Source organism: Cottoperca gobio, chromosome 20 (assembly GCF_900634415.1).
Source record: "Cottoperca gobio chromosome 20, fCotGob3.1, whole genome shotgun sequence".
Lineage (NCBI taxonomy): Eukaryota > Metazoa > Chordata > Actinopteri > Perciformes > Bovichtidae > Cottoperca > Cottoperca gobio.
In genome coordinates, this window is record NC_041374.1 from 353,749 (window position 1) to 369,969 (window position 16,221).

Consider the following 16,221-nt stretch of genomic DNA (forward strand, 5'->3'; position numbering starts at 1 on the left):
GGCACACCCTGGAGGTTCCACGAAATTGGAGGAGACAAATAGATTGGAGAGAGGTGACAGAGATTCAGGGGTTTAGCCAAGCAGACTGGAGTGTTTGCCATCATACGAGAAACACACACACAGGGGATCACGACGGCTGAGTTAATTGTGTTAGTGGTTTGTTTTTCACACTTTTCGTCCAGCTTTGGCTTTGTGAGATACCTGATTTAGTAACTTCAGGATTAGAAGTTCAACCAGAAACATCCACAAACGAATGATTTGATATTTGTCCTCTAAGTAAACTTGAGCGCATATTCCAACACCTGCAAGGAAACAACTTACGTAACCTTAAAACATCTGGAGCCCCTGTCCCACCAACATCTGCCTTGTATCTTCTTCTGGGTGGCTGCAGTAGTGACCAGCACGATGCTATGCGTCGCGCTTTAAGGTGAGTAAATAATAAATATAATCAACAGGGATTTGGACGATTATTATTATTTATAACGTACAAGAAATGCGATTAATTTGCTTTCCTCAAAGCCTGCTGCTGCTGCTGCTGCTGCCGGTGACGTTGACTCACGCTTTCCCCGTGTTTAAAAAACCTGATTTTGGTGCAAGTTCGGTACAATAACCACGAAGCGGCTCCATAAGAGGATGGATAACACTTCCCGGGGAATCGACTCCCTTTCTCTTCCTGCCTTAAGTGATGCGGCTGAGAGTAATTTAGCTTTCAGACAGTACAATTGTCTCAGTAACATTTTTAATGAAGCAAAAAACAGAAAGAAAATACTTGGCTGTCAAACAACAACTTGTGAGTACGAGGACATTTAACGCCCTCTGTGTGAACAGTCCAGGAAATACAGGACTACACTGACGTAACAATTAGTCATCCGAGCTTGAATATATGACATGTTGTAATAATCGCTCCATCCGACACATGCAGAAACAAAACAAATGCTCCAACTCTGCATTTCAATCTTTGTTCAACTCTTGTGGGTAATTAAAAGTATTAAGCAGCAGGTTTTTAAACACAGATTAGGCCTGAAGGTAATTAGCAGTAATGACTCCCACTGAGTCATGTGGGCAGGATGGTGTGTCAGTCACCCCCTCCCACCATGTCTCCTAAAGTCAACAGCGACTTGTCCTTCCAGTACACTACCCTCCAAACACCATCTGTCCTAACCCTCAGCTTTGATTACCTCAAACCCAAACACACATCTCCTGACAGGGCTTAGCAGAGTAAAGGTTGCAGAGATGAGAGCGGGAAGCCTCTGATGGTTTCATCTCCTCGTGTTAACATGCCAAGTTAAACAACCTTAATTATATCTGTGAAGTATGAGTGCCGCCGGTTTTTTTTTCCTCTGTCAAATGACAAAACATGCTTGCACTCGTCAACCCCACTATATGTTGTTTGGCTGTTTAATAAGAGCGGGTTGGAAGATGGAAAATGTCCCATCTGTTGCGTGTTTAATGGCTGGATTCTTGAGCTCTAATCATACAGCGGGAGTGCCAGGATGGAGCAGACAGCACCCATCTGCTGGCCACTGCAGGGGAAAAAACACCGTTTTTCAACTCGCATCATCATCATCTAGCTTTTCTCTCACTGCAGCGGCTGACGCACAACATCCACACGATGCTCCATCAGCAATATGTGCAATGTACAGGCACACGCTTGGCTGTGGGGCTCCAACTCATGATCATTTATTGATTCATCTGTTGTTTTTCCTAACAAACAAATATATTCTTTAACATATGGATAAATGATTAATCAATTATTAGGATTCTTGAGAAAGAATTGTCCTACTAGAGCATCTAACGCTTTAGGGATTTAAGTCATCTTGTGTCAAACAGAACAAGAGAAAGAGACACAAGGTAGATTCAGAGAGGAAATGTATTTGTCTTGGTTCTCTGCATGTCTGAGAAGTCTAAATTCAGGATGAGGCCGGCAGGATTTGGCAGGTTTCAGCATTTAACACACGCTAAAACACAGAGCAGGTGGGTCCTGCAATAAGGAGAGGGCCCTGTGTGTTCTCATCCACAAAGTGCGGCTGAGGCTATTCACATTAGCATTTCATAGACAGATAAGCTTGCTTTCTCGCTGCCAGGTAGATTCCCTCGTGAGAGGATGAAGTGCGAGAGATTTGGGGGTTTCACAGATGCTCGCCATACTGCTTTTCAAGTGCCTACAGAGACTTGTGGGGGGTGTTAGGAGCCGCAACAGACAAATAAGCCACCGCATTGTGCAAATAAAGAATAGGCTGGAGATGTGTGAGCAGAGCGAACAGTATGTTGTGTGGGCCGGAGGGATAAAAGTGTTTTCATGCCGGCGTTTCTTTTTTTTTAAAAATCTTAACAAATGCTGTAAAAAGTTAAGGGTAGTGCAGTTCTAGGGCTGAATGATTGGGAGGAAATATGTTTTACCAATATTCTCATTGAACAATATATTAAAATGATCATTGAGGATCTGCACCAGTCTTCATTTGGAGACATATCTGCAGCACAATATGTGTCAAAATGGTATGTGGACACATATTTTGCCTTCAATAAATATTGCACTAAAGTCCATATTTGGATAAAAGTCTGATTAATTGATGAAAAACAGAGAATAATAGATTTAAAAAGTACATTTCTGAGCAAAATGAGAATCGTTTCTTCCTCACTTGGATTGAAATTATGATTCCACAATGTATTTCCTCTAAATCACCAGTGGGGTTACTCTGACTCTGTGTTTGTGTTGTTTGTCCTTCACTGTTTGACTTTGATTGATCGATTTGGGAGTTTTTCCATTTGTTGATTCGACTCAAAGCAAAACACTAAATGTTCTAATTGGTGGATTTCTGTTTGTATTCGCGCTCCACAAACTTAAATACTAGTTCTGGTATTAGCTGCATATTAAGCTTGAAATTGGGCTCCTGGCACAAGGTGGTTGTTGAGATTCATTTGAATACGTGGAGAACCGTCTGACACTTTGGCACATGCTTTGACAGTTTGGCAACAGTGTGCTTACAAGCACAGTCTTCGGGGCAGGAAGCAGGCAGATGTTGCTACAAAGTGAATGGTTCAATCCCAGTTCTGGAGACAGTTCTAAGAAGATCTGCTTACACACTGCTGCAAGTGCAAGGGGAGTACAGTCAGTGTTGACTGACAGTATGAATTAGGAAATACTCTCTATTACTTGAGTGTAAATGTATCGAAATAGAAGCAAAGAAAAAGCAAAGAATCTCGTCTTGAAAGATAGAAAATGAGGGAAAAGACGATTCTCGGTCCTAAAACACACCATCCATGTTGGGAGAGGAAGAATCCTCAAGAATATAGGTTAACTGTTGCTTGTATCTAAAACAAGGCGTTGAAACTCAACCTTTCGCAGAAGTATTCAAGCAGCATTAACATTCCAGTTGCCGTCTTCACTCTGGCGGACAGCCCTCCCCCGCGGCTCGCCTCTCATCCACCTCCAGATCTGTGAATCAGTAGGGACACCCTGTCCATCTCCGCTGCTCTCACTCTCATAAAGCGTTGGTCCAATTAACATCTCTCTCACATTTCAGCGTCCAGGCTGCACGCGAAGGGTGAGCAGGTCTGACAGGCGCACAGCACATTAATGTTTTATCAGTGCCACATATCAGGATTTCCCATTGCACTGTGACACCAACATCTAACGAACATGACTCCTTCTCTCTCTGGCACGACATGAGTCCATATTCTACTGAAAGACATATTTTGAGGAAGTGTATAAAATGTCTCTCAATGTTGAAGGAGGAAAATACTTTAGGAAACCTTCAGTCCAAAGATTGCACACTATGGGTTACAGAGTAAAACTAGTAGAGAAACTGCAGCATCACACTAGTTTAATCTCAATACTGTCTACAAACACTTACATTCTGCTCTCCTAGAGGTTTATTCTGTGTACACTGTTGGGTATAAAAGTGTTAGTGAACTGCCTGAAGCTCAGAATGTAAATCTAGAGGGGGATAAGTATGATAAAGGACGCGCCCAGGTGAATAAAACATAGGCTGTCCCTTGAAGAAGCTGAAACTTCCAAAATGTGACCAAAAGGCACCCCCACCACCCTGATGCTTTTAGGCAGAGAACAAAATGAAACACTTGGAGGCAGCCCTCAGGATCCCCGGCAGAAATGTGCAGCGATTACATAATGACAGTTCATCCTTAAGAGCTATTTAAAAAAAAAAGGCAAAGTCTCAGAGCAAACACTCGCAAATGTGAGACGGAAGCCCAACCCCTGAATGTGCATTAACTATTCATGCAGCATATTGGCAATCAAATACATTTTTGTTTTATGGTTTGCAAAGACGTTATTCCCATAAAACTTACTAATGTTCAGAAAGACAATATTCTCATCTACATCCCTCTGCAGATGCATTTCTTTTCATTATTTTACTGTCAACGTGTTAATTAAACATACTGCAAATACTGATTGAAGGTCTTATTTTATATTTTTACATAATTCAAAATCAACAACACAAAGCTAAATCGAACTCACGGCCTTGTCACACAGTGTCATGTGCTCACTTTTCACATTGACAGGAGAGAACTAAAGAGAAACCGTGCCATGCACGCACGCACCCCCCTTCCCCCGTCGCACATTGAGCACCCCTCCAAAGCAGTAAGCCTAGGGGAAACACTGTACTGTATATACAGAGCCTATCGATAGCGTAACACGTACTTACAAAAAACGAATGGCCAACAGATGCATAGTTTGTGCCATACGGCCTTCAAGCCATGTCGCGTGTTTCTACTAAAACCCTAAAGAGCGATGTGTTGCAGACTTTGTTGACGTGTTTCCAGCGTCCACTTATTACAGAGATGTAATATTATATCAAGTAAGCTCTTGACTCATTATAAATGAAGAAATCCTCAAAACTGTCAGACTTTGTAATCATTCATTTATTTTATCCAATTAGGATCGACTTTGTTTGTTTTCATGAGGTCAACATCACAATGTGCTGATACAATGGCCTCATGAATATTCTCTGCCGTGATGAAGCCCAGACGTCCTCTCACGGTGCACAGTGTTCTTTAAGGAAACACTTTTCTGCCTGTGTGTCAGTGACAGTAAGAGCAGGAGATGAATCACTCCACCCATACTGAAGAAACCCAGAGTGCAATAATGTCAGCATGAAGCAGACTGCTCCAAGTCCCAAAATAAGAAATGAAAGTCTAAATAAAAAAAGGAAAAGCTGCATGACAATGGAGAATTAAATATACATGACCAGATAGTTCACTTCCTAAAGGATGAGTCACGTCTCAATGTTTGGTTTTACTCAAGAAAACTGAATTCATTTTGTTTTCCTCAAAGCCACATGCCTCCGAGGTGTTCTGCATGATTAGACCTTTTCACCACACCTGCTCACCTACTGATGAGTTCATGGAAAACACCTTCTACCTCTTACCACCTGTCGTCTGATTGGCCATCGCTTTTTGTCTGAGAACTATTTAAGTCTCTTGAAGCAGCTGGTCCATAAGATGATGACCAAAGCTTTCACAGCTCATTCTTACACTGTGACTTTTCAATGCAGAAATTCAACCATATAAGGGTTTAAAAACCCTTCTCTAGTTTTATGACCCTGGATGTTTATTCAATACTAGTGCTGACAGCGTGGCCTCCCAGTGTTTCCCCTCTCATTGCCCCCACAAGAAAGAAAGAAAATATTTTATTTACCTAATTTATCTGCATTAGTTTAATTTCATCTCAGTGTGAGAATATGTTCTGCTTTGAATAAAGAGGCTAATTCATGCAGTGTTAGTATAGCCAACCAGACACATCCGCCCCCCCAAACCAGTCCTGAGTAAAACACCCGTCTTGTGTGAAGTCGATTGTATAAATCGAGAACATTACTAATAAATATGTCCCTTAGATTTTTGCCTGGCTTTTTTTATTTATTTGTACTGTAATAAGTACAGACGTACTGCCCACTACCTAGCATGCAATCAGCGGTGTAACAGTTAATGTTGTAGAGAGAGGCGGACAGGAAGCTGTACCCACGACCCTCGAGAGGTAACAGTTAATAGGGGTCGCCTCTCGAAACACTTTACAGTGTGTACATTACACATATAATAAATATGTCCCTTAGATTTCCAGAGCTTGCACGCAACACAGCGCTGAGTCCTCAGCAATGATCAGTTGTAGAGAAAATCGAAGGCCAGACATACAAACATACATACAGACAGAGTCCTTCCATTGCAGTAAGATGATGGGACTGAATAGCGAATGTGCATCACTCCCAACAGGGAACTACAAGGCAGGAAGCCAAAAGAAAAATGTATTGTAGAGTATTGACCCGTAACACAAATGTTGACATTGAAAGACAAAACGGTTAGTTGTGTTTGACAACCAGAATGTGTGTCGATCATTTCTATAAATCTGATGGTGACAAGTCCACTTTATTGATAACTAGATAACAGACCATTGCAGTCGCAAATAGTATCACACAGACAGTGTGATCAATGTCGGTACTTTACTCAAAACAATGTCACTGAAAATCTTTAGTGGCATCAGTTTGACTGGACACCTGGTCATGTGGAACATACAGAAGGTGCAGGCAGGAGAAGATCATAAAGGATAGCAGACAATCGGACTTGAATGTCAATACTATTGAATCTTTTAGTTTTAAAGGGCCATGCACAGCATTCATCGCCTCGTTCATATAGTCATATACTGTCTGTGACGCTGTTTGATTCTTGACTAAAGCAGCAGCACAGGTAGAAGGAACCAGAGAGAATATTAAGTGATGGTTAGATTTTCTTTTGCAAAGGTGGCGCTGCACAATATATTGACATTGCAACAGTCACATTGAAGGATGTCAAGTAAACACGCAACAAAAGACAAACTTGCATGGTTCTCATTGTCCAGGACTAATCTACAGGAGAAGTCTAGAACATAATTTAGTACAACTTAAGAGTTCAGCAAACCACCAATCACAATCATTCTTTATTATTTCTTCAAACAACCAAAACAAGCCCCGCTCGTCATCTACCAGGGTGACACTTAGATGACGAACTGACTTACTTTGTGCACGTTTAATGCTCAGTGTGTGTGTGTGTGTGTGTGTGTGTGTGTGTGTGTGTGTGGGTGTACATTCTCATCGGGGAGCACGTCTGATAAGAATATAATGACAGCATGTCTTCATCATTTATCTTTGTAAACCACACAACACCATCACACTGCAGCATTAAACGCAGGGGATTATTTTAAGGATTGTCGCATCCTGGATTTAGAAGATGGCGTGACGGAGAAGACCGATGAACACTTGTCTTTTCAAAGCTTCATTCCTTCTTGCAGAAAACCCCAAATATTGTCAGCCTTCGTTAGCGGACAGACATCGAATGACCACGTTGTGTTTGCTGTCTGTGGAGAGACTGTTGATGTTTGGAGGAGAGCATGATTCATCTCTTGAATGGCCCTTCGACTGCGCTGTTGGAACAATAACCCACTCTTCTTTTTCCTGTCTAGTCCGCTGCTGATATGATTGAATTCAATATGGAGGCCATCACCATGTAGATACCTGGGCTGAAGCATGTCTGCATGAACCGTGACTTTAAGGCTTCATTTTGCACGATCAAGAGAAAGCGTTACTATCAGGGTCTTATTGACTGGTGCTTCTTGAATTATTAAATTGTTATATTAGTATTCTACATGTATGATGTTGGGTTACTTGTGAGAGGAATCCAAGCATCAGATGCCCTGACATGTAATCCTAGTATGGGTCAGCTCCAAAAATACTGGGTCCTACAATTCCCATAATGCAACTTCACTCCACACCGCCAGTTTGCAACAGAGGATTTATGTTAGTCACCAAGCCCAAAGCAAGATAGAGAAAAACCGTGACATCATCAGGGGGTTTATCAGTAGTAAACTGCAAACAAGCCTTCCACTGCCTGCCTATTTGCAGACAGCATTCTGTGTGTTACTGTTTCCAAAATCCCTGTCGCTATTTGAAAAAACAACAACAAACTGCAGAAGCGAAGTGTGGAGATAGGTCTGGCTATGTAAGCTTGTTTGCCCACCGGTTATGGAAAAAGTTTCATATTCAAAGCATTGCCCATCATCTGCAGTGAGCTAGCGAGGGTCGTGTTTTATGAGGCGTCTTCTTTGCAGGTTGGGATTGGGATTGGTTTAAAGAAATACAAACAACCCAGAGCATGTTCATCCTTTAGTGAGGAATTACGATGTTTCAGCCAGAACTTTGGAAGTGTGGAGAACAGGTTGGCTATTCAACACTATGTTCTCAGACTGCAGCAGAGCCACACAAATAAATCTGTGTGTGTAAAAAAGATGAAGTGCAATGCATGTTAATATTAACATTCACGTCTATTTTCGGCCTTGAAGATACAATCGGTAGCGTTAAGCGACTAAATACAAACATGTCTACAATGATTGCTAATGCGTGATCGAGTTTGACAAGTTGTTATTTTACGGTGCAATGTCCCACCATGCTGAGGAAGACACACCGTTTTAACATGTTTGATCTGCTGCAGGCAAATGTCATGAGAGTGAGAATTGTTTACACTCGAGTTGACGCAACACGTCAGGTTAGGGTTTGTGTAACTGCCGTCGAATCGGGGATTCAAGTGATTAACATGTACAGTTTGGCCTTTAATGCCGTTATCACGATGTCGACATTACAAACGTGATATTCAAACACTGGAGTCGGTTTGTAAGTAAAACAGACATCTTCCTGAGTTGCTGTCTTGAGTTAGATTAATCATGGTGTAATTAGCTCAGTGCCCTTTTCCAACAAGGAAATGTCCACAGGCTGGAGAAACACGCATACTATTATATCAACAAAGAGTATCTAATAAAGGGTAGTGAGGCGACCTCTGTCCTTTCAGAACATGTGCAGTTTGCTTTGGGACTCTGGTGGAGGATCCTACAAGTCAGTGACGCCAGAAGGAACTGGAGATGAGATTCCTATCGGCTTATTGATCATTTGGTCTGGTGATTGGTTGGACGATTACCAGACCAAAGGATCTCTTTGATCAGCGTTCTGCAGAACCGATGTAAATGTGATACTTTCACGCGTTTGTTTTCTCTGTTGGTCAGACTGACGAAGCAATCTGAAGGCCTTTCTTTTGGCTTTGCTAACATGTGAATGGCTTTGGAGTCATTACTAAGAGCCCCACTTCCTGTTCCTAAACATTGTTTGTTTCTTTTGCCAGTGCAGCTTTTCATATGTTGTGATGCAATTCCAGACTGTCCCACTGGTCTGAAGACATTTAATGACGTAGTAAATCTCAAATCGAAGTGATCAATCAGCTGCCACGTTTTGTTTAGATGATAGTCAGTCTGCTTCCAAAGCTAACACAACTTTGCAAGCCTCGCCTCTGTTGATGCGTTAGCCGGTGTGATGGTTCATTTAAAGTTTAGGTCAGTAATTATATAGTGCTGCTGCTTTTATATCCTCCAACCCTGTACATTTCAAATGTGGGAAATGTGAGTGATAATGGCTCGAACATGGGAATAAATTACCAGTGAAAGGATGGATGATGGATGAACATCAGGGGGCCTCCTGAGGCGTATGCCTTCAGTACATGCCACACAAGCCTACAGGTATGCAATACATAATGCATAATGTTATTGTGTTGGAAATTCACCAATGCTTGATGACTGATTGATAATTTAAGACATGAATCAATCAAAAATGCTAACATTTGCTGGGTGAGGCTTCCGTTTACATTATTGTAAATTGATTCTGGAACATTGTGATGGACTTTTTACTCATTTATGACAGTATAGATGAAGTAAGAAATAAATGAGCTGAATCTACAGATTAGGTGATTATGAAAATATTAATATTGTGTAGCCACATAAATAACTCCTACAGTAGAAATGTCCCCAGGCCCCAATTAAAGGAAATAACCATTAAAATGTCTCCCTCGACACGGTGTTTCTGATCAAACATGTAAATAACATTAATTTATTCATGTTGTCTGCCTCAATGTCAGAGCCCATTGCAGCCAAATGATTCATATAGTACAGCCCTTCTGTAAACTATTCAGCTATATGGGGACATCACACTTCTTTATTGTTTTGCCCAACAACATGCTACTGAATCACATGACACATGCCATCTTTGTTCCTAAACATTTGCAAACACACCAGGGAGGTGATCACCTTGCAGAATATAAAAAATGCTGAAGATTGGCAGCCGTACAATGTCCCTGTGCTCACCAGAAGCCAATCAATACAACATTAAGAGGGACAGCTAAGCATCTGGCTCCTGGCTCTTTATACACACACGACTGTCATCGCATTCACATGTCTTTCAACTCAAAGCCCGTCTTTATGTTTTCCTCCCTCTGCTATAGAGAGTGGATATGGAAGCCTCGACTTTTATCCTAGAGAGGCTGCAGTCAGAGTGGACCCCTGTTTCCTGCAGTGCGCGTAAATTTCAGTCTGCCTACCCTGGTGCGGCACACGCATCAGAAGGATCGGATAGCCTCCAACTCCCACTCTGTTGTAGCAGCCTGTCTATCATTCATAACTCCAGGCGCTGTGCGCAACAACACACCAGGACAAAAGAGGCTAAATACAATCAGCATAGCCAAAAAAATGAGTGAGAGGAATTGCGCACTTTTCTGCTTCTTTCTTCGTGCATCATTTCACGGGGCGCAGCTGCAAACGCAGTCAGACTCACCGCTCACGAGCATGCTGTTCCACACAAGACATCTCATTCATTTACCAGCTCTGTCAAACAACACAGTAGCCCTATAGGCGGGGGCACACGCCCGCGCGCCAAAGACAGTCACGCGCACAGGTGAACATGCAAAACTTACAGTCTAATATCGATAACAGCTCTGAGCAAAACAAACTTATTTCTCTCTCTTACCTGTCCGCATGAAGTCCCCTGAACAGACATGGCAGCTCAATAACGGCGAAAAAGACGCACGAGTTTGAGTTTGTTCCTCATTTCTGTTTTCCTTGCGTCTCTCCTTCAGTTGCAAAGTAATGCTGCCATCCTCTCCAGGGCAGAGCTTGACTGCACGGCTTGCGAAGAGCCGATACTCTCCCTCTCTCCCCGTGTGTGTATGTGTGTGTGCGGGCGAGGGGACGAGCAAGCCGAGCCGGTGCATGTGTGCGCATCTCTCCTCCGAAGCATCCTCCAATCCTGCCCGGCTACTGCGGCGGCTCAGGCCGTGGAAGGCGCCCGATTGGTCGGTTTTCAGATCAATCCATGGCTATCAGGCTCGGACCGGCCTCCCAGTGCCTCCCCCTACCTCTCTCTCCATTATCTCCTTCTCCTGCTCTGCTCCTGTCTTCCTCTGTTATCACGTGATTATATAAGATAGTGATCAGGAAGCGATACATTATCCCTATCTCATTTCTTACATACACACACAGCGGCAGACACAGCCTACCTTCCCTGACTGTCCCAGTAGGATAGAGAGCTTCAACAGGGAAGAAAACTGCAGATCTACTGGCACAAACTCACAGAAATTCACAGTGACACCATGGAAGCTGCAGGATGTAATGTTTGATTTTTCTCATTTTAAAACGTTCCATTGAGCGGGACTGTTTTAAAATGAAGACATACTTTATGTGAAATATTGCATTGAAGATGTGTCAACCTCGGACTTCATACGGGTCAAAGGTCAACATCTAGGATGTGAATAGTTAAGAAAATAATAAAAACTATTAGACAACAGAGCCGACTACTGAGGGGAGTCTTTACAGCGCTGCATGGATCTCCATAACGTCTCACCAGGAGGGGACATAACAACGAGTGTGGAAGCTAATTTTGCTCATAAGAACCTGAGATATTATAGTATGTCGAGAGAATGTGCCAGAAGCGGATGCTGGGACTGATGGGGTTACACTTGTAGTGCAGGAGTGCACAGGACGATAAGGAGATTTTTAAGAGGAAAGGTTTTTATTGTTCAGTAATATACTTTAAAAAAAGGTCCAGACAAAGAAATAAGGAAGAATGTTAGTGGAAATAATTAGGCATTAATAATTCTTCCCCCAAGCCATGTGTTTGGGGGATGGCATGTGTCCTTCATAACCTGCATCTATGAGGTTGAGGCACATCCACATTTATGTTTTTGTTTTTACTAACAAATATGGAAATCGGGGATTCTATCTATATATTCAGACATAAATAGAATAACAATCCAATATTTCTTGAAAACATAAAGTGTCTTTTAGGTTATCTGGTTGAGATTTTTCAGTCTCAAAGAGAGTTACTTTCATCCCTCCGAATCCTTAATAGCACCATCAGCAAAGCAAACCTTCCAATTACTCCGGTGGGTTCAGGAGAGTAAGAAGAGGGAGGTCAACATGGAAGCCGTGCAGTTTGGGAAACATAGTCTGAGGATGCGTGAAGTTTAATTTGCTTGTTTGGCCTGAAGAAGAAAATAGTGTAGCTTTAAATAGTTAAGAAAAACATGTTGGCTACCATGGTGGGCTGCACATGCTCCAACACAACCTGATCAGATATGTTTTAAGCACAACAAGATCAAAGTTCACCTTCATAAAGATGTAGAACACAGGATGCTAGTGGAGCACATGAGGTTTGATTTTCTTTCATAACCTTTATTGTTATGCAAAGCGTCTTATGCCAAATCATGAATCATTTATTAAAACTAAGATGGATAATAAATTGATGTCAGCGTCCAGTTGTGGTGGAGCTGCAGCATCCTTTCAGCCACTTGATGTAAACAACAGCTTCAGTGTACAGACGACAGACGACAGAGTGCATCAGCAGAAAAATCTATCTGCAGCCATGTATGCATCTATAAAAAACATTTTGCTTCTCTATGTTTCACCACATCTGGTGTCGCTGACAGTCTGTCACAGGGTGTGTTCCCCTGGGGCTTTGGAAAGGTTCGGTGTCCGGCCATAATCTGACCGGAGAGCTGTGAATGCTCAGATTCAAAAGCACAGCATGGACAGGCAGTGCCACAGCAGATCTTGTCTTTTGACAGCACATATGTTCTTCTGCAGCACATAAAGATCAGGTCCTCAATAACATGTTGAAGGTGTTTTAGTTCCAGCTTCTCTGTGCTTTGTTAAGTAGACGTGAGGGACTAGCTAATGGCCGCTGCTCTGCGCTTATTCAGGGGTCACCGTCCCTTCCCACGACGTTTTTAGCGACCCCCTCAGGTTAACACTGTTAGCTCTGTCAGCACTGTTGCCGTTACTTGCTGTTAGCTGCTAGCACTGTTAGCTGCTAGCACTGTTAGCTGTTAGCACTGTTAGCTGCTAACGGCTAACGAGCTGTGTGGAGGTAAATCCCTCTGCTGTTTGTGTTGAGAAACTTTAAACACATTCAGATTCTCAGTCTCAGAACATGTTTACCTCCAGTCCTCTCGTACGTCCCACTTCTCTGCTAGGCAAACCTCGTTTTAGTTTCAAAATACAACCACCTCCTGCAACCAGCTCTTCCTTCCCAGCTTGGGTTCACTGCGTTTCCGGTTTCAAAGCCCACTTACACTTTGAACTTCTCTTCATCTGCAGCACACTCTTCTTCTTTGACTTTCACTCTTTCTTTCTCTCTCTCTATTTCTTTCTGTCAATCATTTAGTCAGTCTGTCGGTCAGTCATTCTCTTTCTACCTCTCTCTCCTCCTTCCTCTCTTACATGCACACACACATTAATTGGGCTCAGGTACCCTTGGGCCTGCTGTTGAGTCTGCCCATGAATTCAGCCATGCTTTTGCTCTCTCTGGATCCAAAGGGAAACTTAATGAATAATGAACAGAGCACTGAGAGGGGCGGTGGGGGTGAAGGATGAGGAGATGGACAACACGAGACGGGGAGAGAGAGAGAGAGGGAGGGAGGGAGAGGCCCTTCAGGACCAGGACACGATGGAGAGATGGAGGGAGGGCAACTTGTTAGTGCTCAACCATCAATTAGGCAGCAGAGGAGACATGAGGAGAATGGAGGATGATGCATCATGGAGGAGGGGTGAAGGTCTATAAACTAAAGAGTGTGCTTACTGAGGAGACAGATTAGGCATCAGAGAAGAGGAGGAGAGTGGCAGGATGAGAGGTAGAAGGAAGTGGACATGGAGAGGCAGGGGTCTCAAAGACGTCAGAGGCTCCTCAGCACACTGCCTCCAGCTTCATCTATCATCCAGGCCTAGTTCTTCCTGCCAACACAACTGTGTCTCCAGTCCAGAGCTGGCGTGCAGCTTCAAACACGCGCTAAAGTGGATGTGCTCAGCATATTAAAAACAAAGTAATGACTCTCCTTGAAACTGCAGAATGCTATTTTCATTCTCAGCACTAAAAGGAAAATAAAGAGTTGCATTACCTGATGTTTATAGTTCACATTACAGCCACATGTCAGGGTGTGAAAGAAACTGGGGGTATAAAATCTTCTAAAAAGTGATTTAGTTTTCCTACGTTTGTCCAGCAACTCGAGCAATCAGTGCACCTGCAGCGCAGAACCTGTTCAGGGTTCGGTTCATGAAAACATCCTGGTTTGGGTTACATGACAAAACATATGTCACAATTAGGAACAGTGGTCGTACCTTTATACACCAGACTTTCTCACAGGCAGCCCTGCACGTCCTGGCTCCATGGGCTACATATGAATGTAATACATCGGTTATAAACTATGACTGCAAAATAAACTATAAAAATGCAGTTTGACGCACCTCAGACCAACAGTCAATGTTGTCTTTTTAAGTCACGACCTTTCTCAAACCCTCACCAAGCGTCTGTGTTGCCTATAACCTTGAAACACTGCTAGCAAAGTAAAAGTTGGGTTGTGTTTCTCAGACTCTGTCTGGGAAGTCCAAATCAGTATTCTACCAGCCACTGTGCAAAAGTTTTGATTGGTTCGCGTATTTGAACATTTCTTTCCTGTGGTTACCAGCACATAGACTTTTATGCAGATTCAGAATAGATATATCTCAGTGCCTAGAATCTCACATTAAGGTATGAGGCCACAGCTCCTTCCTTATTCCTTTTAACACTGTACGTCCATCAAACACGGCTGCCAGACTCTGGACATCATCCAGAAGCAATGCTTTAGTCACATGAAGATGTACTGTATGAGTTACGGCGGGAAAATCCCACGTAGGTAGCAAAGAAAACATTGTACTAATAGCTGTCATCCTTTGTGCATCACACTTCCTGTCAATTACCCGACACTACCATGTCACACACTTCCACGTTCTCGCAGTCTTCCCTCACTGGAACAGGATTTCATTTCAGTCCCGGTGTGATGCTGTAGCTTGTAGCACAGCGTATGAATTTCACATTGAATTGACTACAAACAGTAGTAAACCGGCTGTTGACCTGTGACACAGATGCAAAGTGCAGATATGTCCCTGATGCTTTATTAATGAGGGTCAGGAGAGCCGTCTTGCACAAACAGCACATGAGTGTGAAACTCTGCAAACACAAATGCTTTAGCTTTCAGGGGAAGTGAGGTATCGATCCGACGGGGCATCTCTCTCCATGATGTCTATTTCCTTCACGTGTTTTTAATGACAGGTCAGTGAATCATTTTGCTGGGGGGGGCTAATTGCAAGAAGAGCTTTTAAGATCAGGATGTGTCGCCCGGACGAGTTTGTAAGCGTTTCAACTTGCGAGGACATTTCTTTGCGATGCACTGAATGTTTTTTTTTATTAAATGGTGCAAGCTGATTCTGTGGACCCTCCATATATACGAAATATTTGGTCAATTAATCACAGCTAAGCAGAACTGAGGGATTACGCACTTGAGTGAATCTCATTTCAAGCTGCTGGTTTGGGTGTGTGTGTGTGTGTGTGTGTGTGCACGAGAACTGCTGTGGACACAGACAAATGGTGAAGGCAGCGGGCTCTGCTGGAGCTGGGAGACACGTATCTGCAGGGGAGGACTGGCAATGTGTTTGCCTCCCGCAACACATCTAATTTATATGTGGTTGACGCGCATCAAGGTTACACCGCACCCCGCCATTACAAATCCATATACTCCTCCTCCTCCTCCTCCTCCTCCTCCTCCTCCTCCCTCAGTGGAGAATACTGTGAGTACTGTTACCCCGGAGCACTTCCCCAGCCTCAACAAACTGCTGCGCAGGAATCAAACAAATAGATGCTTTTTCTGCAGACTTTGAAAACATACTGTTACCTCGTTAGAATTGATCAAACGTCTCGCTGAAGAATATGCAGACTCACAGGCACAAGAGTCACAGGAACAAGAGTCATGCACAATGCTTTATTACATATGAGCATGGCTACGGTTAATATTTTGGGATATGTATATATAAGATATAGTTTGAATATATAACTTTCT

The 16,221-nt window shown here is 43.0% G+C and overlaps 1 protein-coding gene across 1 annotated transcript in view; it reads right to left on the reverse strand.

The window, feature by feature from the left end:
- Window positions 1–11,092, reverse strand: part of LOC115025543 (cadherin-18) — a 72,179-nt gene extending 61,087 nt beyond the window's left edge. Inside the window, exon 1 of the mRNA XM_029457878.1 lies at window positions 10,824–11,092. The gene's annotated coding sequence lies outside the window, so the exon portion shown is untranslated. The remainder of the gene's footprint in view (window positions 1–10,823) is intronic.
- Between the last annotated feature and the right edge of the window lie 5,129 nt (window positions 11,093–16,221).